General features: G+C 45.0%; 1 protein-coding gene across 1 annotated transcript in view; it reads left to right on the top strand.

Annotated features, from left to right (window-relative positions):
- Window positions 1-3,724: 3,724 nt before the first annotated feature.
- CASP8 (caspase 8) overlaps window positions 3,725-9,384 on the top strand; it is a 27,557-nt gene continuing 21,897 nt past the window's right edge. The window contains exon 1 of the mRNA XM_015559137.1: window positions 3,725-3,803. The gene's annotated coding sequence lies outside the window, so the exon portion shown is untranslated. The remainder of the gene's footprint in view (window positions 3,804-9,384) is intronic.

The raw sequence follows: 9,384 nt of genomic DNA, 5'->3' as shown, positions 1-9,384 counted from the left end.
ACAGTGTATAATCTTAGTAACCAATGCCATCCCAATAAATTCAATAAAAATAACAAAAATAAATAAATGCAACTCTTCAGACATCAGCAATGCCCAACCCCCTAAAACATACACCAAAAAACAAAGCAGTTTTTTTCAGGTAGCGAGAAAAGAGAACGTCCCAAAGATCCAAAGTATATGAGAGATTCCATGTCCTTTTCCTGGTTTGGTGGAATGCAGGCAGCTTCTAGGAGCAGAGAGCAGTCTGGCTGAGCTGACAGCCAGCAAGGAAATGATGACCTCAGACCCTCAACCACAAGGTACCGGATTCTGCTAAAAAACCTAAAAAAGGTGGAAACAAGTTCTTCCCAGAGCTTTCAGATTAGACCAGTGGTTCTCAACCTTGTCTGCACATTAGAATCACCTGGGAATCTTTTTAAAATCCTAATTTCTGGGCCTCATCCTCCAGAAATTCTGTTTCTTTGTTACTCATGTTGTGGCCTCACCCCATAACAAAGAAACAGAATTTCTGAAGGATGAGGCCCAGAAATCAGGATTTTAAAAAGATTCCCAGGTGATTCTAATGTGCAGCCAACGTTGAGAACCACTGATCTATAGATATAGTATTTCCAAAGGTAGCTTTAATAATAGATCTATTACAAATCATTTCACTTCCAGGCTCCGCTCTGAGGACCGGTTCCTGCCTGAAAACGCCCTGGGAGCTGGTTCCTGCCTGAAACCTCACCCTGAGAGTGGGTTCCTGCCTGAAACCTCACCCTGAGGGCTGGTTCCTGCCTGAAACCTCACCCTCCAGGAAACAGCTGGGGGAGGGCACAGCCGTTTCCAAGACGACCCTTGCACGACTGACTTCCTTCTGGTTGGTCGTGGTTCTGGCTGTGATGTTACACCCAGGGTTTTTATATAAGTAGATATGTGTAAATCCATCTATTGAAAAAAGTCTGCATTATTAACCGGTACACCTAGTATGCCTTGAATACATGGGATGTCACTTAAAGTTTCTAAAGGTTATTTATGAGATAATTTTAGGGAGTAGTAACTTCCTCTCCAAGTGTAAGAGGTACTTAATCTTTTATTCTCTTTACTCTTCTGAAATGCATTTCTCCTCCATTGTTAGGTATCTTCATCTAATTTCTGAATTTTGTTGCCTGATTTGACTTTTACTTTTTGATGAATAACATCTTTTTAGGAGTTCAGAGACACATATCAGCTTACTTTTTTCTAATATGATTCCTCCTTAATTCTCAGGTCTCTTGGGCTGGTTATGCTTTGGGTTCATTTGCTTTCCCTTAGTGATGACTTCCTTAAGCTTCCCTTCCTCCCTGGCTTAATCATTTTCACCCTTTTCATGCAAGGAAATCCTCCCAGGTCAGGTGTCACTGGTGATGGGCAACCATTACCCCATTGTCTGTGGCACCTAAGAAGGCATTTGCTCTTGCATTGTCAGAGTCCAACTGGGACAACACATCGGATCCAGAACGCTGAGGCTGGGGTAGCTGAGGTACCAGAAAGGTCCCTATTTAGGAATTGAGAGTCTCCAACTTGATAAAAATATCTACTAGAAACCTAAATTAAAAAATCATAGCTATTAGAAAAGCTTTGTAAGTATTCTCATTAAACTAAAAAACCTGGTAAAGCTGTCTATTGTTGATCCTATTGTTCCACACTGTTGTGGAGGCCTGGCCAATTTAATAAGTTAGACCACTTAACAAGTTAATTTAACACGTCTATCTGGTGTGGTGAGGGCAGCTTACCTGTGAAGTTGGCCAGGTAAGGCCTCTTTAATTGCCCATGTCTGGGCCTGAAAAACCACACGTGGGATTGTGGCTTGGAGCTAGACTCTTACCATCATCCTTTGATATTTCAGAGCTCAAGGGAGAAACATAGGTGACCCCATCATGGACATGAATGGGTCAGACATTGAGGGACTATGTCAAGAACCAGGTAATTAGTCTGAGGTCATAATCAATATCACTCCAAATAAGATGATTAACCACAAGCCCCAATGATTGTCAAGTGAGAAAAAGAGGTTCTATAGTCCCCCCGAGTCTACTTTAGAGATCCAGGAGGCTTTTTACGTAAGCCTAGTGATAGATTGTTTTACTTTGCCAGTCCCATTGGTTCAGGTGTAACCCCAATTGTTGGCCATCCATGTTGACTCACAGTAGGAAGTCAAGCGTTATGCAGGTATCCAACACCACTTGGGCCCAGAAACTGAGGATGATGTGTTGCATCTCCAGAGCTGAAGTAGGGCCATGAATGACCTCAGCAAACACACATTGTGCACAACCACTTCCAATGGAAGGATCCTGACAGTAGAAATGGTTGGTAATGCCCCCTGGCAATGTTCCTGAGTAACCGGGGTCCCCCTCATTTTTGAAGTTCTCATCTTACTCCGTGTATGGCGATATGATCAATGGATGGAACTGTTTTGAATATTTGGAAGTCTCTTATTAATGCCCTGGATATAAGTGTTGCATTGCTAGAAGGAAGGCAGGGGAAAGCCTATGTTCACTAAAGAAATAAGACTCCAAAGGGGCACACACAGCACTGAGTGTGTAAGAATCATTGCTACCAGGAGGCAGAGTCCTTGAATGGACTTGTAAATCTGTGTATGGAAGGGGCAGGTATAGGGAGGAGAAGGTCTTCACTCTTGAGGGTTAAAAATAGCCCCAAAGGTGGATCCCAGGCCCCTTTGTTCAGATGTTCCAGTTGCCCTGTCTCCTGACGGGAGCAAGTTGGCATCTCAGAAGGCATTTGCTTTTGCACTGTCAGAGTCCAACTGGGACAACACATTGGATCCAGATCGCTAAGGCTGGGGCAGCTAAGGTACCAGAAAGGTCCCTCTTTAGTATCCAGCAGCCTGGATACTAAATCAGATGTTTATCTACAGGGATGGGTAGTGGATGGCACATCCAGCAGTTTGTCCAGTACAGGGCAGGGCCACTTCCTGGGACTGGCAGTGGATGAATTTGGTGATGTACATGTCACACAGCCTATGGGAGAGAGGGGAGAGTTAGGTCCCTTCCCACAACCGAGCTCAGGTCCGAAGGTGCTCCTGTCCTCACAATTAGAGGGACATCTCCCCATCAACTGTAGGTGGGCAATCTGTTCTGTGTCCTGAGCAAGAACTGCACCCTTCCCCACCCTCCAGGGGAGTTAACCCTTATCATATATATTTTGAATGAATGATGTCCTGACTAGAATCCTGGAAAAAAATTGAGACCCTAAATGAAAAAAAGAGCACATCACCATGCACTCATTAACTATTTGAACTGAGAAATGAAGAGATTATCTTCCCTTCTCCAACACCCTCTTTTAGCAAAGGGAAAACAGCTAAACTGAGCAATCCAGACCTCAAGGGAGAAACCTAGGCAACCCCATCATGGGCATGAATGGGTCAGACATTGAGGTAATTAGTCTGAGGACATAATTAGTATCACTCCCAATAAGAGGCCTGTAGGCATTTACAATTGGTGCTGTGCTGAGTGCTGAATAGACACGACTCCCTTGCTGAGTAAACGTGACTCCCGGAGCTGGGCTTCATAAGTAAAAAATCCTAGTTACTGAAGAGAATTGTCATCTAAATATTATGTGCTTTTATCGGAGCCCCACCCACACTCATTGGCAGAGTCTATTCTAATCTCAGAAAATTTCAGTTGTGCTCATTCAACTTCCTTTACAGACTTCCTTTACAGTCTCCACTTCCTTTATATTCTCGAGTATTGAGAGAAGCACCCAACAGTTCTCAAGGACCTTTCTTGGCGAGAGCACATCCAGAAAGAACCATCTGTATTTGTCCGCTGGTAAGATTTATTTAGAATTTGGGGAAGGAACCAGTTTGTTTCTGGAATTGTCTAGGCTGGAGACCACTGGGACATCCAAATAATACTCTTCTTTTAACTGAATATATATAAATTATGCATTTCTCTGGCCACCACCTGAGAGCCCATTTGGGTCCTTGCAGCTTTCGGGGTACAGATCTTCCTCCTGGCTCGGCCCTTTCCCCTCAGCTCTGCCTTCTCTGCCAGGGCGGCTGGGTGTCTCAGCATTAGTAAGACGATCACAGCTTACTAATGAGAGCCAGCTTTCATTTTTGAGCTTCAAACACCCTACTTCCTTAGTCGTGGTGACTAATTCTCTCTCTTTTCCTTGTTGTTGAAGTAATTAACAAGATAAAAATACCCAGAACAGTATTATAGAAAATTCAGGGCAAGGAAGTCCTGGGGAGCCGCCCTTACGGCTGGACCACGCGGGGTTGAGGCCTGCTAGCGGAGCTCTGGGTGCCAGCGGCCGATGGCGGGCGTGCAGGGTGCGTGACTCAGCAGATCTGGTGAGCACAGGCCTTGGACACTCCCAAGGGGGAATACTCTCAGGTTAGGTTTTCAAACCGAGTCTTTCACTTAATACTACTCATTTCAAAAGAAGATGATGCAAAATGTCCCTCAGAAAATCAAGTTGACGGTGGTGAAGGAGGGAAACGCCATTTTCTGACTTCTAGGGCCCGCCCAGCCCTGTCTGTTTATTGGTCTCATTCTGCGCTTTTCTGTGTCTGTGACACTTTTTATTTACCAACACATCATGGAGATTGTTCCAGGTCATGACTTTTCTTCTCCTGTTCTCTGGCCCTTTTTTTAAAAAAAAAATTTAAATTCTTTATTGCTGAAAGTATTACGTATGTCTCTCTGGCCTGCCTTTTGGCTTTTTTCGTGATTCAGCTTTTGAACAGAACCTCTTACCTCTAATACATGAATGAATGAATGTTCAGTTGATCATTTTTCCCCTAAGGGTTAGCACTTTTTGTGTCCTATTCTGTCTACTCCATCATGAAGATATCCTCTTAGCGTTTCTTATATAGTTAGGCTTCGGATCTACCTGGATTTGCATTTCTGTAGGTAGAAGGTTCTTTTTCTTTTTTTTAATTATGGTTATCCAATTAATCTGTCATCCTAATATATAAAATGCCAGTGGCCATCATGACCGAAACAACCGGACAGACGGACAGAAGACCGACGACCAAACAGCAGGCTACGTGGGGTGACAAGGCCGACAGGGGGGTTAGTGAGGGACGACCAAATGACTGAACAAGCAGGCTGCCTGGGCGACCAGGGCTCAGTCTGGGAGAAGCCTGCAACTGAGGTATGTGCCCTTGACCAGAATAGAACTGAGGATCTTTCAGTCCACATGCCGACTCTCTATCCACTGAGTCAAACCTGCTAAGGCTGTTTTTTTGTTTGAAGGTGAGTGTGTGTGTGTGTGTGTGTGTGTGTGTGTGTGTGTGTGTGTGTGTATGTTTGCATGTGGATGTGCAGTTATGCCAGTTTCCATTTCATGGAAAGACTATCCTTTCTCTCAGCTCAGTCACTTCACCTTTCTGAGCTTTGGTTTCCTAAATGTCTTTGTAACACCTGCCCAGCCTGTCTTAGATTAAAAAAAGGTTTTTACCAATGAGGGTCAAATGACATAGTAGGGAAAATGCTATAAAACTATATCATGCTTGCCCTGGATAGGTAGCTCAGTTGATTAGAGCATTGTCCCATAACCCAAAGTTTGGGGTTTGATCCCTGCTCAGGGCACATATAAGAAGCAAACAATAACTGCATAAATAAAGGGGAACAACAAATTGATGCTTCTCTCTAAAAATCAATACATTTTTAAAAAGAAAGAAAGTAGATTAGTGGTAGAAAATAGCTTACGGCTGGGGACCTTGGGAGGAAAGTGGGAGCAATTGCCAAAGGGTATGGGGTTCCTTTGGGGGATAATGAAAATGTTCTAAAATTGATAGTGGAGATCATTGCACAACTCTGTGAAAATATGAAACTCCGTTAAATTGTATGGTATGTGAATTACATCACAATAAAGATGTTTAAAAAAAAAACTACGATGCTTAATAAATATGGTCTTATTATATCATTAAAAGTGGCCCTTGGATGATGGTACAACAGTGCGAATGTACTTGATGTCTTGGATGGTGGTGATGGTTACACAATAGTGTGAATCCACTTAAAATGGTTAGAATGGTAAAATTTATGTTATGTATATTTTATCCTTATAAAAAATTTTAAGTGACTCTTTACACTTGTCCTTAGGGTTCAAGGTGCTCCATTTCTTGGGTAGAGGCATAGAGTAAAGCAAGAACATAAAGGACCCTCACCCTGTTCGGAACGTCAAGAAGATATTGAAAAAGCTAGGTTGGTGACATGAATATTGGCATTGCAACCCAACAGTTACTTCAGTTTCCTCCTTTCTAGATCAGTGAGTGGATGGGTCTTAGTTTGCAGTAGTTTTGGGAGGCAGGTACCAGCCAGTTGCAAAACATGCGTGTTAAAGTCGGTGACTAACCTCTTCTATCTGCCTGTGACTGTCTAATCATCTCAACGCCAAAACAAAACCCAAAAGGCTTACAATCCCAGCGGTGAAGAGCTTTTAAACAACTAGCTGACTCTCTTCGAGCGAGGCCCAGGAGGGGAAGAAACAGATCGATTGGGATGCAATCTCTTTTCCTTTCCCTCACCACTTCCTGGAGGGAGTATAAGGCCCAGAACCAAGGCCAGAGGCTAGAGTCAAAGTAGGAGTCAGGCCAGGGCCTGTGAGTCAGTTATGTGCCACTTAAAGAAGAAGCAACATACAAAGCACATGCATGTTCAGGAGATTTTTCTTTCACTGTCAGTGTTTATCCCTGACTAGTGTCCTGTGGTTCAAGTCCAGATCAGTGGGAAGGGTGTGCTGCAGCACGCGGAGAGGAGGTTCAGTCCTTCTCCACTCTCCTAGGAAGGCGTACAGAGCCAAATCGCGTTTAGCCCGAGTCTCCAGAGCAGGGCTTCAGGCGGAAGCTAAGATTTACGACGGTGGAAACCACTTGGTGGTTAAGTCAAATCAGGCTGTCCTCACGGTGCAGCAGGTGGGGACCAGCTCCCCCAAGTCCTGCAGCTCCTGCAGCACCTCCAGGTCTTCCAGCTTCCCTGGGTGAAAGACCCCGTACATTATTCCTTTCAATAACAAATAGACACAGACATATATGTCAAGATTGAGGCGAGAAACTGTTTAGAGCAAATGACTGAATAATGATCCTTGCAGATCACAGTAAGAATGTAACTAACTTCAGCTTCCTGATTCACGGGCTAATTATTCATCTTCCTTTTAAAAAAGAGCTAAGACTGGGAGGGCCTAGGGTCAATACCTTACAAAAGACACAAATGGAGGCCCTGAGACACCCCCTCTGTCCTCCTCCTTGTCCACACTCATCCACAGCACGGCCCCTGATTGCATCTGTTGACCTTTAATAAATAGCCAGCTATCTCTCCAGCAAAATGGTTTTATTTGGGAATAACAAAGAATTGAAATTCAGGACGTGTGGTCTAATGGGGTGCACATGCAAGTCCAGAGAACAAAGGAGAAGAACACTCTTTATGCTGTATAGACCGGGGAGGGGTAAGGGGGGGACGGACACAGGGATGCTGGTGTAAAGGAGTCTATAGAAAGAAATTAAATGTGTAACCAGACAAACAGTGGGTCCGTGCTGCCTGTCACTGCTTGAGCCAAGTAAGCAGAGACAGGGTTGAATCATCTGTGAGCGTTTATTCCAATACTGCTGGCAGTATGGGAGAGCAGCAGGTCTCCCACAAAAATCTGCTCTGGACCCCACCGTAAGCCGGCTGCTTAGATTGGTAGAAGTACAAAGGAAAGCAGGCGAAAGGGCAAATGGACAGTTTACAGATATGCAAGGACTGGGATCTTGGAGGGGCTGATGATTCTGGTTCCTGCAGCAGAGTTGTTCATCTTTCCAAGATAACAGGCAACTCCAAATGGGGAGGGCGGGCTGCATTCCCAGGTGAGCCCCCAGGTCCAGAGGGCGGCTGCCAGCCAGGTTAGGATGTGCCTCCTTTAATCAGAACAAAACAGTCACAGTTAACAGAGCATGAGTAATATTTCTTGCAATTTTAGCTGGTTCCTTAGCATTCTCTTTCTGCCCCTACTGGATGGTCAAAGGATAAGATTTTTCATTGGCTGAGTTATGGCAGGCTCCCATTGGCTGAGCTGTTACTGGGCAAGTTGGAATCTCTTCTTCCTCCTAAGTAATGTAGTGCACTTCCTGTTCAAGACGCAAGGTATGTTTCTGCCTGTTTTGTGGTGAGTGGCCCATCCTGAGAGTTCTCTCTTCACGCCTCCCAGTTTCCTGTTGAATGAACCCTCGCACCTCCAGTGGCTGACCCGTGTCGGCCAGGCTGGGCCTGGGTGCCGACTGGGGGATCAGCATGAATTCTCGAGGGAGGCAGTCCTGGGTTTATTTGCTGGTCTTGCCATTTGTGAGCTGGTGGACATTGAATTTAGTTTCCTCATCCGTACACTATGTCCAGTCATTAAAATAGCCACCTTCCAGAGGCCGGAGCGTAACCAACAATGGTGGCGAGAACAGTGGAAGGCCTGGGGCTACTCGAAGTACTCGGTCTGTTCAATCTCCAGTTATTCTGCTCAGGTAGGCATTCAGAGCTGGGGCCTGAAGACTGGTCCTTTTTTAAACCTCTCCAGTTAGTTCTCAGACCAGTCAAGTTGAGAACCATCACTGTGTGTTAATATTTAGACAGTGATTAACCGCTTGGGGTCTTAGAGACAAAGAGACCTAATCACTCACTAGCTCACTTGTCCAAGTCTTTCAACCTCTTCAGGCCTCAGTTTCCTCATCCATAAAATGGGAACAAAAATAGCATCCACTTCTGAGGTGAAATGAGCCAGTTTAGGTGACTGTGTCCGGCGCACACACAATGTTTGGTAAATGTTAGCTGGTGCCATGAGGCCAACTCCTTTTTCTTAGGTGACAGAGAACCAAAGACCTTCTGATCTTTGTGTATAGGCCACTCTGTCTTAGCTCAAGTTCATTGCTTTTCCAGCATGTTGCTTATTTCAAATCCTGTGTCAAAGGAAAGAAGGCCTTTTTAGAGGGCTAGTATGTTATCGTGGAATAATCCTGTGTTTGGTCCAACAGGACTGAGTTTGAGTCTGTTGTCAGTTTGAGTCTCAGTTTCCTCATCCAGAACACGGGAGAACGAGACCCTGCATTGCTGTGAGAATTAGAGAAAACGTGTGTAAAGGACGCATCATCTAGTTATTGCATGATTGTCAGTGTTTTGGTTATAACATGTACAGATGTGAAAACAAAGAGGCAGGAAACCCCTAAGAAAATTCAAACAGGAAACAGAGACAGAGGAGTGGATGGGGGATGAAGAAACGCTGGGGAGGGCCTGGGGCTCAGGGTCCTGGGGACAGATCTCCATCCATACTACCTACCACCAGGCTCGACACCGACACCGCACTGGCCCTGGTAACTCCTCTCCTGGGAGCCTGGCCAGGGCTGGGACAGTGCTGTTACCTCAGGGCGGGGCTGCCCCA

This window comes from Myotis davidii, unplaced genomic scaffold (assembly GCF_000327345.1).
Source record: "Myotis davidii unplaced genomic scaffold, ASM32734v1 scaffold914, whole genome shotgun sequence".
In the NCBI taxonomy this organism is placed as follows: Eukaryota; Metazoa; Chordata; class Mammalia; order Chiroptera; family Vespertilionidae; genus Myotis; species Myotis davidii.
This window is presented reverse-complemented; position numbering and strand designations above follow the sequence as displayed.